Raw genomic sequence first — 21589 nt, 5'->3', positions numbered from 1 at the left:
GCTCAGGTAGGGGAGTAGCTACCTGAGTAGCTCAGGTAGGGCAACAGCCCTACCTGAGCTACTCGACGTGATAGCCACGGTGGCAGTAGATACACCCAGGCTTTTAGTCATGGGTGATTTCAACTTGCCATCCGTTGGTGAAATGTCTGAGGTGGCTCGGGAGTTCATGGCTTCCATGACGGCCATGGACCTGACCCAGTTAGTTCATGGCCCTACTCACAGGGGAGGTCACACTCTGGACCTGATTTTTGTCTCTGGCCAGTGGTTGAGTGGTCTTGTTATTGGGGATATAGACATGGAACCCTTGTCATGGACAGACCACTCACTCCTTCGCTTAGATCTTCGAACCGCTGCCCCCCACCGCAGGGAGGCGGATCCAATTAAATGGATCCGCCCCAGGCGCCTGATGGATCCTGAGAGGTTCCAGATGGAGCTTGGGCCATTTCCTGATGTTCTAGCACATGACTCGGCCGAGGACCCGGTAGCCGCTTGGGATCGGGCGGCTGGTGGGGCCTTGGACCGAGTCGTGCCTTTGCGGCCTCTGACCCGGTGCCGATCCCGTGCGGCTCCTTGGTTCACTGAGGAGCTGAGGGAAATGAAGCGCCAGAAAAGACGCCTGGAGAGCGGTTGGAGGGCCAGTCTCGCTGAATCTGATCGAACACTGGTAAGGTCACATATTAAGACCTACCTAGTGGCGATAAAGACGGCAAAGTTTAATTACTTTTCCGCCTCTATTGCGTCATCAGGGAATCGTCCTGCCGCCCTGTTTAGGGTGACCTGCTCCCTGCTCCGTCCGGGAGTGTGGGAGGATCCCTTGGAAGGCAGGGCGGAGGATTTTGGACAATACCTGTATGACAAAATCGCTCAGATCCAGGGGGATTTGGACTCTGACTGAGTAGATCAGGGCAGAGTGACGAGGAATAGGCTTGAGAATGTTATCTGGGAGGAGTTTGACGCTGTGACTCCCGATGATGTGGACAGGATTTTGGGGAGACTTAGTGCGGCCACATGTTTACTGGACCCGTGTCCCTCCTGGTTGGTACTGGCTTCCCGGGAGGTTACACGAGGCTGGCTCCAGGGTGTTATCAACGCTTCGCTGAGTGAGGGCCACTTCCCCGCTGCCTTGAAGGAGGCGGTGGTGAGGCCTCTCCTCAAGAAGCCATCCCTGGATCCGGCAATATTGGCCAACTACCGTCCTGTCTCCAACCTTCGCTTCATGGCGAAGGTTGTGGAGAGTGTGGTCGCGCGACAGTTCCCACAATTCCTGGAGGAAACATCTTATCTAGATCCGTTCCAGTCAGGTTTCAGGTCTGGGCACAGCACGGAAACGGCATTGGTCGCGTTGGTTGATGATCTCTGGAGGGCTCGGGACAGGGGTTGCTCCTCTGTTCTGGTCCTGTTAGATCTCTCAGCGGCTTTTGATACCATCGACCATGGTATCATGCTGCACCGGCTGGAAGAGTTGGGGGTGGGAGGCACCGTGTTGCGGTGGTTCTCCTCCTTTCTCTCCGACCGGTCGCAGTTTGTGTTGGCAGGGGGGCAGAGGTTGACCTCGAGGCCTCTCATCTGTGGAGTGCCGCAGGGATCGGTCCTCTCGTCCCTTCTGTTCAACATTTATGTAAAGCCGCTGGGCGAGATCATCCATGGCTTTGGGGTGAGATACCACCAGTACGCTGATGACACCCAGCTGTACATCTCCACCCCAGGCCACCCCAATGATGCCCTTGAAGTGATGTCCCAGTGCCTGGAGGCTGTGCAGATCTGGATGGGGAGGAACAGGCTCAAGCTCAACCCTTCCAAGACTGAGTGGCTGTGGCTCCCGGCATCCCGATATAGTCAGTTGACTCCATCACTGACTATTGGGGGCGAGTCTTTGGCCCCCACAGAAAGGGCTCGCAATCTGGGAGTCCTCCTGGATATGCAGCTGTCCTTGGAGGACCATCTGACAGCTGTAACCAGGGGGACCTTTTGTCAGGTTCGCCTGATTCACCAGTTGCGGCCCTTTCTTGATCGGGATTCCCTGTGCACAGTCACTCATGCCCTCGTCACCTCTCACCTTGACTACTGCAACGCTCTCTACATGGGGCTCCTCTTGAAGAGCACCCGGAGGCTCCAACTGGTCCAGAATGCAGCAGCGCGGGTAGTGACGGGAGCAGCATGGTGCTCCCATGTAACACCGCTCCTGCGCGAGCTGCACTGGCTCCCGGTGGTCTTCCGGGTGCGCTTCAAGGTGCTGGTTATCACCTTTAAAGCACTCCATGGCATCGGGCCTAGCTATCTTCGAGACCGCCTGCTGCTACTGACGACCTCCCATCGTCCTGTGCGCTCCCACAGAGAGGGCCTCCTCAGGGTGCCATCAGCCAATCAATGTAGGCTGGTGACCCCCAGGGGGAGGTCCTTCTCTGTGGGGGCACCTACCCTCTGGAATCAGTTGCCCCCAGAGATAAGGAGAATCCAAGACCTTAGTGCCTTCCGCCGTGCCCTTAAAACCCACTTTTTCCAGCAAGCCGGGCTGGCTTAAGAAGAAATTTTAAATGTTTTAATTGGTTTGTATTTTTAATTTTGGGCCAAATTTATATATATTTTAATTGTTTTTTAATATTTGTATTTTATGTTTTTTAATTCTGGCTGTACACCGCCCTGAGTCCTCAGGGAGAAGGGCGGTATATAAATTTAAAATAAATAAATAAATAAATAAATAAATAAATAAATAAATAAATAAATAAATAAATATCAGCAACATTGCAGCCAATAGAAATGTTACTAAATTATGTAACTCCCACAGGATTCTAATTGTTACTAATTTCTACCAATAACACAGTTTACTCCCACTTATATGAATGTTTTCATATAATTCTCTGATAATATCAAGCTCTCCCGACAGATACACGTGTACACTAGTCCTCAAGCAATTTACCTTAGTAAAATGGGAAAGAAGCAGTTTTAAAAAGTACGGGACTATCATGGTAGCAACATGGACAGTAGAGGCTTAAGAATGATTTATTTGTCTTAAATTAAGCTTTAGGGAGCTCTTACTAGCAGCTCTTTCTGATCTCCGTTCTACCGCAGCAATATATGGGCTTTGGTAAGGAAGTAAATATATTCTATTCCTTTTCCAATTTATATATGTAGGAAGTGGCTTCTCTGAAATCCATCTCTTTGAATAAAGAAACTGGATTGGGGTGACAAAGTGAATGCATCTATTTTTCATAAAGGCCCCAGGATGTAGAAGATCAGTATGTTTCCTCCTAATTAAATTTGCTGTCAAAGCTAAAATAAGTCACAGGTTCGAGCTATGTTAATATATTTAATCCCATCTCCTCCAGCTCTATTGTCCCTGAGATTTCGCAACCAGAAGTCATATGGCTCTGTCAGAATGAAGATTTATTTACAAAAATAATTAGTGCATAAGACATACAGTATACATACCAGATACATTTGGTAATTCTTGTTTCTGGTTTCTGACCCATTTAGTTTTGCCTGTTCCTTTATTCTCAGCAGGGAAGGGAAACTGATATTGTGTGTTGTTAAAAAGAAGGGCGAGATGCTAATATTATATTTTGAAAGTATCAGACGGGAATATATTACATAACAAAATCAGGTGTTATTTTAAAAGAAGATTTCTGATCTTCTTCACTCAGGGGAAAATTTGAAGTTACTTGATATAATACACATACAAGAAAGAAACAATTTTCCCCCAAGATATATTCATAGCTTTTTGGTTTGTATATCTTGCTGGTATTAGCAATATTTCTTTTTTCTTTTTTTAAAAAAATTCTACTGGAACTTGCATTATTTGGACTCCATGGAAAAATGAGACAGACCTATCCCTCCCCGATAAGAAGCAATTTTATCTTTAAGTGTGTCTCAGATTAAAGCACCAAATGCTCTATCCAATCTTAAACACCAATGATATATAGACAAATTTGCTTTGAGGGAACAAAATCTATCCACCTAGTATGTGGAAAACCCTTTGCCAGTAATCAGTCAAATCAAGTCCAGAAGCTTTTCCTGACCCACTGTATCCTCTTGACTCTTCTCTTTTCCTAGTATGAACTGCAAATTCTTGAACAATCCTCTTGTTTTATGAACCAGCATGGGGAAAATGCAAAACTCTCCTGATGTAATTAACAATATCGCAGACTGCCCACTAAGGGCTCTAATAGAAAATTCCACATTTCAAGGAACATAAGCACAGCAGGCGAAAAAGAGAAGCCATTCCATCAGCCTGAGCTATTGAAAATGAAAGGGCAGCTTGTAGTAGATAGTGCAGAACTCTGGAACTGTGTGACAAGATTCCTTGCACATCCAAAATGCCAGAACATGCAAGAAAAGAAGAAGAAGAAGAAGGAGAAGGAGAAGGAGAAGGAGAAGGAGAAGGAGAAGGAGAAGAAGGAGAAGAAGAAGAAGAAGAAGAAGAAGAAGAAGAAGAAGAAGAAGAAGAAGAAGAAGAAGAAGAAGAAGAAGAAGAAGAAGAAGAAGAAGAAAAGAAGAAGAAGAAGAAGAAGAAGAAGAAGAAGAAGAAGAAGAAGAAGAAGAAGAAGAAGAAGAAGAAGAAGAAGAAGAAGAAGAAGAAGAAGAAGAAGCTGACAGGGGATTAATGGGAGGAAGGGAAAAAAAAGGCTCATCGGGATGTTGATGCTGAATAAATGAAATTAGAAGCATCGACACTAAAGGACAGCCTGGATATGCTCTACTTGACCTAGAAATATTTCTTCCTTGTTTTAAATATCTGTAATGTTGATAAAAACCCTCTAAACAGAATCAAGGAATTCACTCATTGTGCATGCCTTCCCTAACCTGATTTACTGAGTGACCCACAAGTGTCTAAGTTCACATAACAGACTAAGCGACATACACACACACTGAACTTATGAAGAATGACTGTGCAAAATATGTGAAGTCTAAATCAAGCAAACTACTCAAGGGTTCACCCCAATATCTGAAGCCACTCTCCAATTCCATTAATGAATTGAAGGAAGTTATGATGGTACTGAAAACATATTCTAGGCATAAGCACAGTTTTGTGTGTTGGGATGGTACATTTTGCCTAGCATTTGTAATTGTGATTCCCCCAGGAAAATGTTTCTTTTTGTTGTGGATCTTAATTTCACCCCATGCTGCCAGAGTTCTACAGAAGGCTGTGATCACAGTTGTTGGGAACAACTGCTGAGATCTTGAGGGAAGATCAGGAAAGAAAATTAGAAAACTTTCATATACTTTCACAGTTCACAACAGTGATGGGGCAGCCTTCTGCTGTAGCAAATATCCTCCAGATATTCCCAGTCAGACTGCTGGGAATTGTAATGGCAACATACCTGGTGGGGAAGGCTGCATTATAGCTTCTGTAGATTCAGGTTCAGTCCTAGTAATGCCAATTGAAAGTCTTATTCATGTACAAGTAGTTCTTGATTTACAACAGTTCATTCAGGGACCATTCGAAGTTACAATGGCACTGAAAAAAGTGACTTATGGCCAGAGGTGGTATTCAGCCGGTTCGGACCGGTTCACCTGAACCGGTAGCGGAAATGGTGGGCGGGCCCTTCCCCCCTGCCCTGGCTCTATGCTATTTAGCCACGTTTTTGAGTCTGGGCACATGCACGAAAGGTGCACATGTGAGCAAAGTACTTGTGTGGAAGGCAGGTGTGCGCGCAAACCGGGCACATGTATGCACGGTGAACCGGTAGTAACATAATGTGAAACCCACCGCTGCTTATGGCCATTTTTCACAGTTATGACCATTGCAGTACCCCCCGATCAAATGATCAAAATTTGGATGCTTAGCAACCGATTCATATTGATGACAGTTGCAGTGTCCCAGGGTCATGTGATCACCTTTTTTGACTTTCTGACAAGCAAAGTCAATGGGGAAGCCAAATTCACTTAACAACCATGTTACTAACCTAACAACTGCAGTGATACACGGAACAGCTGTGGCAAGAAAGGCTTACAAAAAAATGGGACAAAGCTCACTTAACTGTCTCTCTTACTAACAGAAAATTTGGGCTCAATTGAGGTTGGACGTTTAAGACCACCTATATTTCTAACGTATTAAAGATAAGCTTTCCCAGGAAGAAAAACAGGGGAAGATATACTCTTGATATACAGTATAAGGATATTCTTTTTGTTTTCCAGCCTATCTGTAACTGCGTTAGCATCTTGCTGGAAAAAAATCATAATCATTTAGACTGGAATAGTGACAGAGGAGGAAAAAAAAGGAATTAGATCTGAAGAATACACTTATCTGTATTTTTCTTGCTTGCTTGCTTTCAATGAAAGCTGCTCCGTTTTAGTGACTTGGCTCTTGGTTCTTGCCATTTCTTTATGTCCAAAATTGTGCAATATTAAATTCTGGATAAATTGGAAGTTATTCTGATCCTGCACACAGATTTATACAAGTACAAAACAGCTGCTGCAGTGGAAAAGAAATCCAGGAGATTATTTCTTTCTTGTAATATACTATATGGGAGCATGGATGCATCAACCGGCAACAAGTTCAAACAATAAAAATGGTGGTGTATAGGTGAATACAATCCGTTCTTAAAGTGAAAAAATCATTCCTATGGAATATGATGACTTCTGCCAAAATTCTTTTTCTGAAAGAAAATTGGGTAAATTGTCACAGGACAATTTCCATTATCAAGTGCAATATACTTCTGTTGGAAGAAATATCCGTCTGGTTCAGTTCCAAGCGGGGAGAAAGACACTGGAAACATGGAGGCTGATTGGAAAGAGGGTTTATTGAGGAACAGGACCACATGGGTTTGAGGTCCTGGGCAGCTGACCAAATGGGTCTGAGAGTGAGGGGTTTTTTATACCCTCTCTTGGGCTTTGAACTTGAGCTTCCTGTTCCTGTGAAATTCTATTGGCTGTTGTAGGGGGTCATAGCTAACTTTTTTAGGTTGTCTGAGTTAAGTTTGGTTGAAGCCTGGACTCTCTGAGATGATGTAATGAGGAGGCTTGTGTCCTGAAAGAGTGTTGGGCAATTCCTATTGTGTCTTAATGGCTTTCCTGGTTTGGATCTCGAGTGAGGACTGATCCTACTATTCTACCTAATTCTGCCTTTGCCTTGAATGGATTACCAAATCTGCATTTCTAAAAATTGTCCTCAGCTTGGGGACAGGGAACTGTGGCTCTGAGTTTCTGTCTCCCTTTAAGATTTTTATTTCTCTTTTAGGGGAAATATAATATTCTGCCTTCTTAATAGTTCTCAAAATATTTCATTTTTCGAGGAGAGGGGTGGGTGCTGACTTTCTACACTTCTGTGTATGAGTTCCTAGAAACAACTGGCCATGATGTTCGTGTTATGCTGGTGAACTTTCAAAGGCATCTAACTGACCAACCTACTGGTGGAAGCATAATGCTAGATAGATCCTGGCTTTACTTATGACACAGTGGTGAAATCCAATTTTTTTTACTACCGGTTCTGTGGGCATAGCTTGGTGGGCATGGTGTGGTTTGGTGGGCGTGGCAGGGGAAGGATACTGCAAAATCTCCTTTTCCACCCCACTCTGGGGCCAGCCAGTGGTAGTATTTGCTGGTTGTCTGAACTATTCAAAATTTCCGCTACCGGTTCTCTGAATTGCTCAAAATTTCCACTACTGATTCCCCAGAACCTGTCAGCACCTGCTGGATTTCACCCCTGCTATGACAGCAGTTCTTATGTTTATATTTTAAACTATCACGTGTAAGTGCTCCCTATGAAGGATCTGTGTATCAGTGGTGGTATTCAGTCGGTTCTATCCGGTTCGGGTGAATTGGTAGCGGCAGCTGCAAGAGGCTCCGCCCACCTGCCCAGACATCATCACGTTGTTTTTCACACTCTGCACATGTGCAGAAGGCTCTGCGCATGCACATGCACTCACATTTGCGAACTGGTAGCGAAGGCAAGTGAATACCACCCCTGCTGTGTATGTCCTCATAGTTTTTAACCATCTGATAGTTCCAAAGACAATGTTGTGCCTCAGGTATCCTCAAATGAAATACTGCCCTGGTTCACACAATGGAAAATGAATTAGCAAAGTAATGCATAATGAAGCTAGTAACTGCACAAATGTGATTATTCAGCATTCCACCCAATGTGTTTCTTCTCCTCAATCCATCCGTTAGAGGCTTGTGCATATGCATGTGGATTTCTCCAAAGTATTGAATGTGTGTGTGTGTTTTGAGTTAATCTAGTACAAGGGTGCCAAACTCAAGGCCCAGGGGCCGCATCCAGCCTGCAGGGTGCTTAGATCTGGCTCATGGGGTCAGCAAAGGACTAGCCCACAGTGCCTCTGCAAAAGAAAATGGAGGTTGGCTACATGCGGCCCTCCCAAGCTCTGTTTTCACTGGCAGAGAGTTGTAGGAGGCTGTCGCAGCTGAAAATGGAGCTTGGGAGCCCATTTTTGCTGGCAGAGTGCCCGGGCCACTACAGGCGTCCCCAACACGAGTGACATTGACCTGGCCATGCCCCTCTGGCCATGCTCCTGCCCCCCCAAGGTCAAATACAACCCTGATGCGACCCTCAATGAAATAGACCCCTGATATAGTAGGAGCAAAATTGACTCCTTTTTTTAGGACTCCAAAATTGACTTCTTCCTAAAAATTTTAGGAAGAAGGCAATGGGAAGATACTTTTACACTGTATCAGCACAGCACCTACAGCCATCAGGAATTGCTAGATTTTACCTGGTAGGACCAGGTGCAAATTTATTGAGACGAAAGTATCGGTCTGAATGGGCTGACCTCCCTTAATTCAAAATCTGAGAATGTTTTCTTTTGCCAGCTTTTATCAATAGAAAGGGAGTTCCTACACTTAATAATAGGTTGAGGAGATACTGCTGCCTATTTTTGTTGTGGCTGCATTGTCACATTTCAGCTATCTCTAATAAAAGTGCAGGGAAAATATTATGTCCTCTCCCTTGAGAACATGCTATATTCTTGGCGGTTCTCTTGTTGTATTGATTTTTGTTGTCTTGAGGTTTTTTTAAAAAAGCATGTCTTTGTATTTTATTTTGGAAGCTTTATTTCTGAGAAATTCCAACAAACTCTCATGGCAAAATTTTCATTTTCCCAATGTTCTGAAACTGCTGCCTTTAAGGTTGATTCTCACAAATTGTGGGAACACTTCTTGTTTTTTTAAATCAGAACATGCTTCTCTGGCTTCCATTAACTAAAGAGTAGAGGCTACCGGAAAGAAAAAAACTTGAGTTCTAAGGAATAATATTCCTGAAGGAAAACTGCAGTTGATTCTCCTAAGTAAAAGGAAAATAAAAATTAAGCAAAATTTTAAAACTCCTAATATTGTGGAAGAGAAGGAAATTGTGAAAGGAAATATTGAATCTGCTCAGCTTTCTGAAGACACCTGCAAAAATTAAAGTGTTTCGATTATCATGGAGAATTACAATGTACTAATAGTACTTGGAGAAGGATCATTTGGTAGAGTCCTCTTAGTCCAGCATAAAAGCATAAGACAGAAATATGCAATGAAAGAGATCAAATGTCCCAAGTCTGTTTTCAATATAGAAAAGACCTGGAATGAAGCTATCATATTGGCTAAAATGAACCATCTAAATATTGTTATGTATGCAGTCTCTTTTGAAGCTGATGGACTTTCACATATAGTGATGGAATATTGTGGTGGCAGAGATCTCCTACAAAAGTGTTGGAATACATTATTAGAATGTATTTTTGTGCAACAACTGCAGTAGTATTCAGGTAGTAGATGGCAGTGTTTACAAGTTTTGATCTATGGTATATACTGTATGTTCTTTTAAGTAAGGTTTCCTGTTTCCTGTTAGTTAAACAGTTAAGCAGTAAAGCAGTAAAGCACATGGTGACTGTACTCTTTGTTTGATCTGTGATGCTATCTATAAACAGAATTTTTAAGGAAAAGATTAAATTTCAGAAGGAGAAATTGTTTCCTGAAAATACAATACTTAAATGATTTGCAAAAATGTGTTTGGGTGTAAATTATATTTACAAGAAATGTACATTGCACAGAGACCTCAAATCAGAGAATGTATTTCTCAGACAAAATGGGAAATTAAAACTGGGAGACTTTGGATCTGCAGTTCTTCTTAAATGCCCCATGGCATAAGCTTGTTTATTTGTAGGAACGCCTTACTATGTGCCTCCAGAAATTTGGGAGAATATGCCATACAGCAATAAAAGTGATATTTGGTCTCTGGGATGCGTTTTATATGAGCTGTCCACCTTAAAACATCCATTTCAGGTTAAGATTTGGAAATATCTTGCACTTAAGATATATAAAGTATACTACAATCCATTTTCATCACACTATAGCTATGAATTTCACAATTTGATAAAGCAGATGTTCAAGGTGAATCCCAAGTACTGTCCATCAACTAGTACAATTCTTGCAAGAAAGAATTCTGGCAAAATGTATTAGACAATTTTCATTACCAGAGGAGGATGGTACATACAGTATGCAGGAAGTAAGAATAGTTGTCCAGAAACAGAAGCCATTACCAAGAGCGTCCATGAAATGGAACTGAAGAAAATAAGTGTCGATCAAAAAGAACTTCATAGATGAAAGTGGGGAAAAGAAAAACCCAGTACAGTGATCAAAATGTTAGAAAATGCACCTTGTTTTTAGAAAAAACATATAGAAATGAATACTTGATTGCAAAGAAAATGTATTAATGGATATTCCTATGAGAAGGATTGACTCTGCATTTTTCTCTGTCTATGGGCATACATCAGAGGTGGGTTTCAGCAGGTTCTGACCAGTTCTGGAGAATCGGTAGCGGAACTTTTGAGTAGTTCGGAGAACCGGTAGTAAAAATTCTGACTGGCCTTGCCCCCATCTATTCTCTGCTCTTGAGTCCCAGCTGATTGGGAGGAAATGGGGATTTTGCAGTAACCTTCCCCTGGATTGGGGAAGGAATGGAGATTTTATAGTATCCTTCCCCTGGAGTGGGGTGGGAATGGAGGTTTTACAGTATCCTTCCCATGCCATGCCCACCAAGCCATGCCCACTAAGCCACGCCACGCCCACCAAGCCACACCCACAGAACCAGTAGTAAAAATTTTTGAAACCCACCACTGGCGTACATGATAGTGATCTGGGGAGTGCCAACAGGGAGGTAATACGAGGATGTAGAGGAAAAATTGCCCACCACCTTTCTTTCGGCAGCGTTTCAAACAAAACATTCTTTACAATACTGCTTACAAAAGCATAAGCGGTTCCTGCTGACACTTAAAAGGGGAAGTGAGGGAAAATAGCATAATGCACTTCAATGAACCTTGATGCTCTTAAGTTAATTTAGTTGCAGCCAAAATGAAGGCAGAAGGGCGGGAATCTTTTTTTTTTAAGTATTCATACAAGGCAGTGCCACAAAATGCTTTCTAGAATAAAAAAAGTACGGTATTGCTGAGAAAAGAGACCTGCTTTATGCAGAAAAGGACCTCTACTTTTAGCAGAGAGGTTCACTATATCCAACAGACTCCTTGGCTTACAGTAGGGTCTCCAATAATTTGAATCCAAAGCTGGCCACTCTGTATCATAAAGCACGTCCAAGCCTTGAGTTGTTCTAATTGTTCAGAACAATTTCATTAAAAAAAACCCAAAATATTTGGAAATTTACTTCAAAACAAACAAAGGTTAGTTTTTTATCTTTTTATAATAACTTTAATAGAGTTTCAAACAAAGAAAATAAAAACTAACAGAAATGAATGTTTATATAAGGTCCCAAAATACAGAATGCCAAAGAGAAACTCAAGACGAGGATTTGCAAAAAAACAGATTTTATTTATGGCCAAAAACAAAAAGAAAAAACAGGGAGAAGATTGATATGGGTTCAGGTCAAATGGCAGGGTCATATGTTTGACAAATACCAGATACATTACAGAGGCCTAATAACAGAATATGTTTGTTACAGGAGATACAAATATAAAGGCATATATGTATTACAGGAACCTAATGGTTACAGAATCTAGTATACCAGTATATCATATTCTAGTATTATTTATTATATCCTTATTATTGTTTCCCTTCATTTACAATAAAACAAATAAATAATGGGATAAAGCCAAAAGTTCAAAGAAAAAAAAAGAAGAAGAAGAAAGAGCATACAGAAGTAGCTATAAATACAAAATAACCTTTTGCTCTACAATTACAACAGAAACTTTCACTTTCACTTTTTACTATTCTTCCTAGTTATCAAAAACAGGTGTCATAAATTCATTATTTTCTGCTTCACGTAAAAAATTCAAAGGGGGTTTCCCAATCAGCATGAAATCTAAGTTAATGTCTTTTCTGACATCAAATTTAACTATCTCAGCAAATTCTACCATCCATTTCTCCATTGTGGGTAGTATCGGGTCTTTTCACAGTTCATTTTTTGTTTCAAATTACAACAAAACTTTATATATTTTACCATTAAAATATTTGTCATTAGTATACAATTCTGAGTTTCAAACTCAAGTCTTAAAATCTTTAAAACTAAACATTTTTAAAATCTATTTAAAATCTTGCTAGTAATTGTACGTAGAAAATGAAGAATATGCTTCTAATGTTAAATCTTCTCTTGATTTCATTTTACATTAACTTTGAGAAAATTGTAGTAAGTCACCATAAGTTAACCATTTAAGTTTAGTTATCATTTCCCTTCCATAATACGCTTCTTGCGCTAAAAGCCACAAAGGTATTTTTGAACATAACCTAGCTTTATATATCTATTTTGTATTCTCAATATGGGGCATCTGACAAGATGGTTTTTAAAATCTGCATTGACCTTTGCTTTATTGTACCATAAATAACCATATGACTCAAAATTTCAGATCATGTCCTTTCAACTCCAATCATCTTCTGTTTTTTAGCATTGCTTATTATGAAGCTTGATTTTTTTTTTTGAATGATCAGAACAGAGACTCAGCTGAATGGAGATATGAAGATCGGTAGCTGCTTTTATCTAACAAAGAATTTGGGTTTCAACACATAAACAGATTAGCAGAAGCACCTTCCCGCTCCTAATATTCCAGCCAGAAACAAACAGGAATGGATATTGCCTTCATTTGGGGCTCTTTTTTTTTTTTTTAATGCCAACTGTCTTGGGTATATGGAAGAGCTGGACCGTAACTGATTATATTGATCTGAGATGCCTCAAATCAATGAAAAAAGAATGAAAAGGAATGAAAAGGGATCGAAGAACCTCGCCTCAGCTTGAAAACTGGTAAATGGGTAGATTTTAAAGAGACATAATGGAATACGTTTAGAATCTATATGGGCCTCTGTCAAAAGCCATTACTGCAATTCAAAGTATAGTTAGGTACAAAAAGTCAAAGTATTTCCCATAGTATACAAGATGCTAAGACCTGGAAGGACTGATGGCAGAAAAGAATAATTCTTTTTCCAATCTGTTGTTCTCCAGATAAAGTTTGGATTATATTCTCCTCACAGAGACTGTGAGGTCTAGCCTTTTTTAGGCATGAAAGTCAGCTGAGTTCCTTTGGGCCAGTCACTGCTATCAGTCCAATCCATCTCCCAGGAGTGAATGTTAGGTATAGGCAAAGGTAAAGGTTCCCCTGGCACATATGTGCTAGTCATTCCCGACTCTAGGGGGCAGTGCTCATTTCTGTTTCAAAGCCGAAGAGCCAGCGCTGTCCGAAGATGTCTCCATGGTCATGTGGCTAGCATGACTAAATGCCAAAGGTGCATGGAATGCTGTTACCTTCCCACCAAAGGTGGTCCCTATTTTTTCTACTTGCATTTTTACGTGCTTTCAAACTGCTAGGTTGGCAGAAGCTGGGACAAGTAACGGGAGTTCACCCTGTTATGCGGCACTAAGGATTCGAACCGCTGAACTGCTGACCTTTCGATCGACAAGCTCAGCATCTTAGCCACTGAGCCACCGTGTCCCAATATGTTAGGTGTAAATGTCTTGGATTATATGCTAAAGTTCCTTTTTAACATAGATGATGTTAAAAAAAAAAGATAGGATGGTGATGGAAAAAATCATCCCCCTTGACTATGCTGCCCTACTGTGGTACAGATGTTCCTGGGAGGGGTGAGTGAAATGCATCCTAGTTTTATGACAAGAATGTATACTTCCAGTAGGGTCACCCAAGGCATGAAAGTCATCCCAGCTGCCAATTACAGCAAACAGGCATTTATATCAAGTTGTAGCGATATAGGAAGATGCTGCAGGCAGACTACCACTTTTGTGACAACAGCAACAGCATCATTTCACACTGCAGAAGAAGACAACGGTAAACCACTCTATTGTGCCCCAAGACCCTAATGTATAAGATAAAATGATTGACGATATAGTGCTAAATGAAGTGGCCCTCGGGTCAGATGGCATTCAATATGCTACTGAGGAAGAACTGAGGATCTTTCAAATTACTAATGGTGTTTATGATGCAGCTAGAATAGAGCCTTCGGGTTCTATAGTTGCTGATACTGCTATGCAAAGGAAAAGAAAATTCAAACCTGCAAAGAAAGATTACATTGGGAACACAGAACGTAAGAAGCATGACCGTAGGAAAGCTCGTCAGAGTGAAAGATGAAATGAATCAACTACAAGATGACATCTGAGGCATCAGTGAATTGAGATGGACTGGGATCGGACACTTCAGTCAGAATATCACACTGTTTACTACTCAGAACACACAAATCAGAGAAGGGATGGCATTGCTTTCATAGCCAGGAAGGATGTAACAAAGACAATGCACAATGCAGTCAGTGACCGAGCAACATCAATTAGACTTTGTGGGCAATCCTTTAATCTGAAAGTTGTCCAACTTCACGCTCCAATCACTGATGTGACCCCCCCCCCCAAAAAGGAGGCTGACAAGTTTTATGGTCAAGCTCAATCTGGAATCAACAAATGTGCAAGCAAAATGTGTTGCTTGTGTTTGGAGAGTGGAATACTCCAAGTCAGAAATATTAAGGAGAAAAATTGAGTTGGACTGTATGGGATAGGAAATAGAAATGAAGCAACAGAATTACTTATTATTATCTTCCAACCCAATGGTTTTGTTGTTGCTAACAATCTTAACAATATCTCTAAACATGGATATCACCAGATGGAGTACACAACATCAAATTGATATATTATTTTCAAGGAAAACATCAGGAATCACTTTGAAATCTTGAACTTCATTCATAGGAACCAGAGGAGCTGCAGAATGAATAAAAGATGTTGTTAATGATTAATATGAAAATGGTCCACTGAAGACCAAGAAACAGAAGAATATTAAAACCACACTCATTCTTCTAATCCAGGCTCCCTGGGTATGTACATACAGATTGCGTTACGCTGAGGTTTCTGATAGCGGAAAATGCAAATGGTCTGGAACTTCTTGTAATGAAAGTCAGGGAGCATAGTGAAAAAAAAATGTGATTAAGGTTAAATACAAAGAAGACCAAACTAATGAAAACAGATACAGAAACCAGCCTTAGAAGATATTGAAGTGATAGAAAGCTTGTGCCTTTTAGGACCAACTGTCACCAGTAAAGAGACCAGTAATCAAGAAGTATGCTGAAGAACATAACATCTGAGTAGCAATGAAGTGTTTGTAAAAGATATTCAGATACCAGGATGTGTTTATGCCTACAGAGATCAGAATTACACAGACAAGATTTTCCCTGGGAATTCTATGGAAGCAAAAATTGAACTCTGAAGAAACAAGATGGAAATAGCAATGATGCTTTTCAATATTAGTGTTGGGAAAGACTGCTGAGCCTCCCATCAATGGACAAGAAAACAAATTAATCCTAAAATGAATCAATCCAGAATTCTCTCTTGCTCAAATTATCATATTTTGGACATTATGTTATTTGGATACATTATGTTGTTATAATTTATCGAGAGAGCTATCTTAATTTTGGACTGGACTTAATTATAGTGGTAATGCATGCACTGTTGGAAGACCTGAAGGGTAGGGTTAGGAATTGGAAAAGACACAAATTAACATCAACCTGATGGTTCATAATCAGTCAATCAATAATCAATAATCAATAATCAATCAATCAATCAAATCATCCTTGAACACAGCATGTTTTCTGGGCTACCAGAGAGATATAATCTAGAAGACATCAGATGGTGGGGATATTAGCCTACAAATTATGAAGTTATAAAAGTGCAAAAGATCTTACCTACAGAAAGAATGCAAAGAAGAGATTTTTTATTTATTGGGGGGGGGGGGGAATGTCCACAAAAATAAGGGACCAAACGGAGACTGATGCAAAACGATATATTTTATTGGCATGCAAAACTACAGTGCTGCCTGGACCCCATGCTAAAGGAACAGAAAAGAGAGTCACAAAGCCCACCAGATTACAGGATCTAGACCCTTTAGAAAAGATACAAAGGACATACAAGAGTTTAAATTACAGTATAACATGACCTTTATTAAGACAAGAAGGATCTGATAACAACATGGGGTAACTGAATATATGCTGATCTGGTGCTCTACATTCTGGCTCTTCCAAGCAGACTTCCTTTCTACTGATATTGGCACCTTCTAACAAAAACAATGCCCTTTATTGCACCCATAAATTGACTTTCTTCAGGTCACAGAAAAAGCAACCTGGTATTTGTTCTCTTTCTATTCCAGGATCATTAAGCAGTTTCAATTTATCGTTTTACTTTTTTTAAAAAAAAAAAGTATCACAGCATCTATATATATTTTTCAATTTTTTTTTTAGCAAAAATAAAGTGAAGATAAATATAAAATAAATACAAAATATAAAAATAAACTGAAGACTTGAGATGGCATCATGTCACAATCACAATTGTGCACTGGAAATACAACTTTTATTTAGAGATCTGCGATATCCGGATAGGTTGCTGTGAACTATTTGTGCAGCTAAATTATGTGAAAACTCGCCCTACATTTTTTTTTTGCTGTTGGAATAGAGCTATGGTTTCCCTCTTTTACTGTTTAAGGGACAAGCTGGACAGTCTCCCAATCGTTAAAGATCTTAAAGAAGTATACAACGAGGTAGCTCAGCAGGTAGCACTACCTGGCTGACCTTGTCTGGACCTGGTTTGCATTTAGACTTATATAGGCTGTACAGTAGATTGCAAAATTTAAAAGAAAAATCAGAAAGCATTGGCAAACATTGTCTCTGTTGATGCCAAGAAAATGACACAGGAGTGTCCAAGGAATTATTTGCAATCAACTCAAAGGAAAATGCAGTTTAATGGAAGAAGTATGGTGGGAGGCACAAGCCTTTTATTTTGGAGAAGTGAATAGAGTAAGACCTCATCCATTGCTAAGGTCCTCGTATCTTGAGTGTTCAGTTTAATTCTAAAGCAGTCCTCATGGAAGGCAAGTTGTATCTGGGATGGAAAAGTGTCTTGAGGGTAACAAGAGTTTCCCACACATTCAACCTGAAAGGAATTTTCCAGCATGCATATTTGCTGATCTTTAATGTTTGGTTGCCTCGGTTTCTAATCCTCTCTTGAATGTACTTTCTGAAAACAAATAATTCCTTGACCAGGCGTGGCAGAAGGGAGGATCTGAAGCTAGAATATATCTGGAATTCCCAGACAGGTTTTTAAACTTGGTCACTGAAAGACATGAACATGCATTCATGTGACACTCTAGATGAGAGGACTAAGAAAGATGCAACATTTATATATGAAGTAGGATATTCATATAGAAGCTGACTGCCCTATATTTTTTCAGAATTCCTTTCTCCCTTCACAGCTTCACAGGCAATAATATTTTAATAGCATAACATAGTTTATTCTGGACAAAGATAGTATCTTTAAACAGGTGCCACTTTCAGTGCCTGCTGGAGATTTGGATGGGGACTTTGTGCAGATTGTGTCAATGCTCCTCTTCCTCCTTGCAACTGGGGAGAGGATGCTGTTCCTTTGTATTCTTTTCATGGTCTGCAGGCTTAAGAAAATAAGATGAAGGAGATGAAGTCCAGGAGCTTCAGGAAAATGATAATGATAATTGGACCTTATAGGCATGTAAACTCTAATACTGGAGTAACAAGTTTAAGGAATCCCTCTATTAATTAATTTGTCCTTGCGCATTCCCTCCCCAAAATGTGGATCACTCAGGAACCACATTTAGAGCTCTGTTTTCATGCTGCATGGCAACTAAATGCATTTTTTTGTTCATTCCAAAATAAATTGTTTGATGGAGTTTCTTATCTAGCAAAATCGCATAATGATACCCTGGTTACAAAACAACCCATGGATACTACTTCTGGAGCCCAATTTTGAAGTTATTTTATTTATTTATTAAGTTTAATGCCACCCAGTGTCACATAACTATGGACAGATCACCATACGTTAAGAAAACATTGACAACAGAGGCAAACAAACAATAGAACCAGACTTTGATAGGAAAATGGTTGACCCAGCAAACCCCAAAAGATCTCACCAACAACTAACTCAACAAAGGGGGAATCATCTAGCCCAGGGCCTGGGAGAACAACCAGTCATCAGTGGGAATTTTAGTCCAGGGGAGGTGCTATGGTAGAGAAGGCATGTGTCTTGAGTTCTGCTAGGTGGCATAGTCAGTGAAAGAAACCTAGAGCAGATCAATCCTATCAGTAGGAATTGGCTGGGCAAACACCAGAGGGCACAGCTGTACCCTCAAATAACTTGTCTCTATGCCATGTAGGACTTTATAGGTCATAACCATTACCTGGAATCTATAGAGAAAACATTTCAGATTAGTTCACATGAAAAGTGAAGGGGGGAGGGAAGCACATTTAGATTTTCAAGAATCTGCTACTATACTGCTACAATAAAAGTAGTCTTGATGTAGATGGCACTGGTTTCTTTGTCTTGTCTACCAGTCTTGTTGGTACTTGTTGGACTGATCTGGAAGTTGCAACTGTCTGCATGTATACTGTGATTACATAGATCTGTCAGTGCTGTACAACACAGAGCAGGAGTGTCAAACAAAAGGCCCATGGGCTATATGATTGGATCCAGCCCATAGGGCCATCCTGGAAAATGTAAGTGGCTAGCCCAAATGGCTTCAGCCCAGTCTACTCAATGCGAAGAGGAAACATCGGGGTAGCATGGCTTCAGCCCGGTCTACTCAATATGAAGAGGAAACATTGGGCCAGTGTGGCTTCAGCCTGGTCTACCGAATACAAAGAAGAAACATGCCAGCAGTTTGGGGAGTGGCATCAAGCTAGCCATGTCCACCCAGTTGGCCATGCCCACCCAGCCGGCCATGCCTGGACGCCCCCCCCCCCCCGAGGTCAACCACAGCCTTGATGTGGCCCTCAATGAAATTGAGTTTGAAACCCCTGTCATAGAGCAAAGATCCATATGCAATTATTTCAATCAGATCTTGAAGAATTGAATCCATTATTTCAATAGCACTGAACTTTTTTATAAGATTGGGTTGCTATCCAGTACCCATCCTTCATCCTTTTATCATCTGAACTTCAGATTGGTAATGGCATTACAAACTCTTTGGCTCCTTTGTGAAGATAGTTTAGAACACATCCTCTCTCCAGAAGCAGGAAGACAATCAGAACCTACATAGTTGCCCATCTCCTTGCCTTCCTGTGGGTTCATCTGCATCATTACTTACTCCCTTTCCCTTCCCAATTCCTACCATGCTGCTGTCCATACTTTTTATTTCTACCACTGGTTCCCATCTCAACTTGCGGCTCTTCCATCACCACTTCCTATTGTCTAATCAACAGTAAAGTGAACCATGAACAAATATATGAAGTGATGAGGTTCATACATCATCCTAATCCTTGATGTTTTGCTAAATAAGCCACCATCCACTTAGTTCACATATCATGTTAAGCAATAAACTATGGTTTATCAACCACGATGATTGGTTAATACAACCCACTATGTCAAATAAAAAGAAACCGCACTATGGATTAATATAGCATGTGATCTTAGCTGCTGCACTGCTCCATTGCTTTTGATTTACTGAAACTCCTTTGCTCTGAACCAAGTATCATTTGCCAAGTTCTAAGGTCACTGAATTCAGTTTGCTTATCCAGACTGCCTGTTAACGCTAGGCAAGTGTCCAGGGATGCCACCCCAGGTCACCAACTCACATCCCATTAAAACATTGTATCAGTTAGTTTGCCTTGTCTGTTTGCCTGAAACTCTTTTCTCTCTTCTGAAATGCTACAATACAGTATTGGCCGCAAGGCAATATTTGTATGTTATCTTCTCTAGTGACGAAGTTGAAAAACTACAATTCTAGACGTGCATGTATTTGGAAGGAAAACTATGTGAGTTTGATGGAGTGTTTGTAACTAAGGAGATATTCTGCAAAGTTTGGCTTTATACCACAATAAGTCTGATCAACAAACTACCCTACTTGGTTAGTGGTCTGGTGAATCAGGGTCTCAATTCATCCCGCTTTTCCAACAGCCTGTTTGTAAGCCTCATGGCCAGGATAGGGCTCTTCCTCATCTACATCTTCCTTCTGAGTTTGCAATCAGAAGAATAACTGGGGTGGGGGGGTGGGTTCCCACGTTAATTAAAAAAACCAGACTCAAGTGGGGTCTATGGAAATGCATTGGACATTAAAACCATTTTGTAGATTCTGGCCCCTGGATTTCAGATCATTACCAATGTAACTTTCCTTTGCTGCATCATTCCGCATACAGACATTTGAAAGAAGAAATTGATCAGAACAATTGTCCAGGGAAAGGCTTTGGACTGCTGTTAACATTCCTCCCTGACTGACGTTGGGAATCACTAAAGCTTGCAGGGAATCACAGAGTTAGAAAATAGCCTTTTTGCATTCTTTGCTAGAAACCACGAGCTGCAAGTGATGGCTGGGATGCAGCTACAAATAAAATAAATCATCCTGCTTTTACTCGCCTACACCTTTTCCAATTCTACCTTCCCTGCCTTCCACTGAGGATGTATCACATTTGAACTGCTTTCCAGAGTCAAACGCCTGGTTGTACAAACTGCTTGAGAAACACAATGATCTTTATAAGAACTGCAGTGTCTTTTGTCTGAGAATGTTTAAACACACCCATCGCTTCATCTTCCCTGCATTTACTCCACTTGCCTGGCCCTCAACCTTCTATCAGTTTTGCATGCAGACACACCAACACCCACACACACACCATTGTTGTTATTGATGCCTGTAGTGGTGGTGTGGTGAGGGGGGAGGGGAAAGGTTACCCACTCAAAGGTCATGCCCAGCGTGGGAAGCACTTGTTAAATTATGCCAATGAGACAGCCTCGTAATCAGAGAATGAGGCCAAGGTGTCTCTTTCTCTTTAATAGATCCAGAAAAGTTGAATTAATAAAGGGTGGGAAAAGAATTGTGAAAATCTTCTTTCCTTCCTTCTCCGTTGTACTTTAAGAGCTTTCTCTTTCTCAGGAACTCTCCCAAGAGACAAACCAGAAGCCTCTTTCGACATGAATACCTGACAAGTTTTTAATGTGAAAAGTATTCACTAAATTTAGCCTTTGGAAATGAAACGGGAGGGGGAGAAAAGAAAAATAATGAGTGATGGAAAGGTAACCTAATGCTGTCTTTTTTTTTTTTAAGTTGGAATTGGTTCATTTGTTCTTTTCTCCTCAGTCTTAAAAGCTTTTAAGGGTAGGCGCCGTAATCTATACACAAATAAGCCATGTGCCCAAAGACAGAGCAAAAAAGAAGAG

The 21589-nt window shown here is 40.9% G+C and overlaps 1 pseudogene; it reads left to right on the top strand.

Moving 5' to 3' along the window:
• Positions 1-9373: 9373 nt before the first annotated feature.
• Positions 9374-18613, top strand: LOC139310198 (serine/threonine-protein kinase Nek3-like; annotated as a pseudogene).
• Positions 18614-21589: the final 2976 nt, after the last annotated feature.

This window comes from Pituophis catenifer, unplaced genomic scaffold (assembly GCF_029215685.1).
Source record: "Pituophis catenifer annectens isolate HBS135680 unplaced genomic scaffold, rPitCat1.0.hap2 SCAF_2, whole genome shotgun sequence".
Classification (NCBI taxonomy): domain Eukaryota; kingdom Metazoa; phylum Chordata; class Lepidosauria; order Squamata; family Colubridae; genus Pituophis; species Pituophis catenifer.
This window is presented reverse-complemented; position numbering and strand designations above follow the sequence as displayed.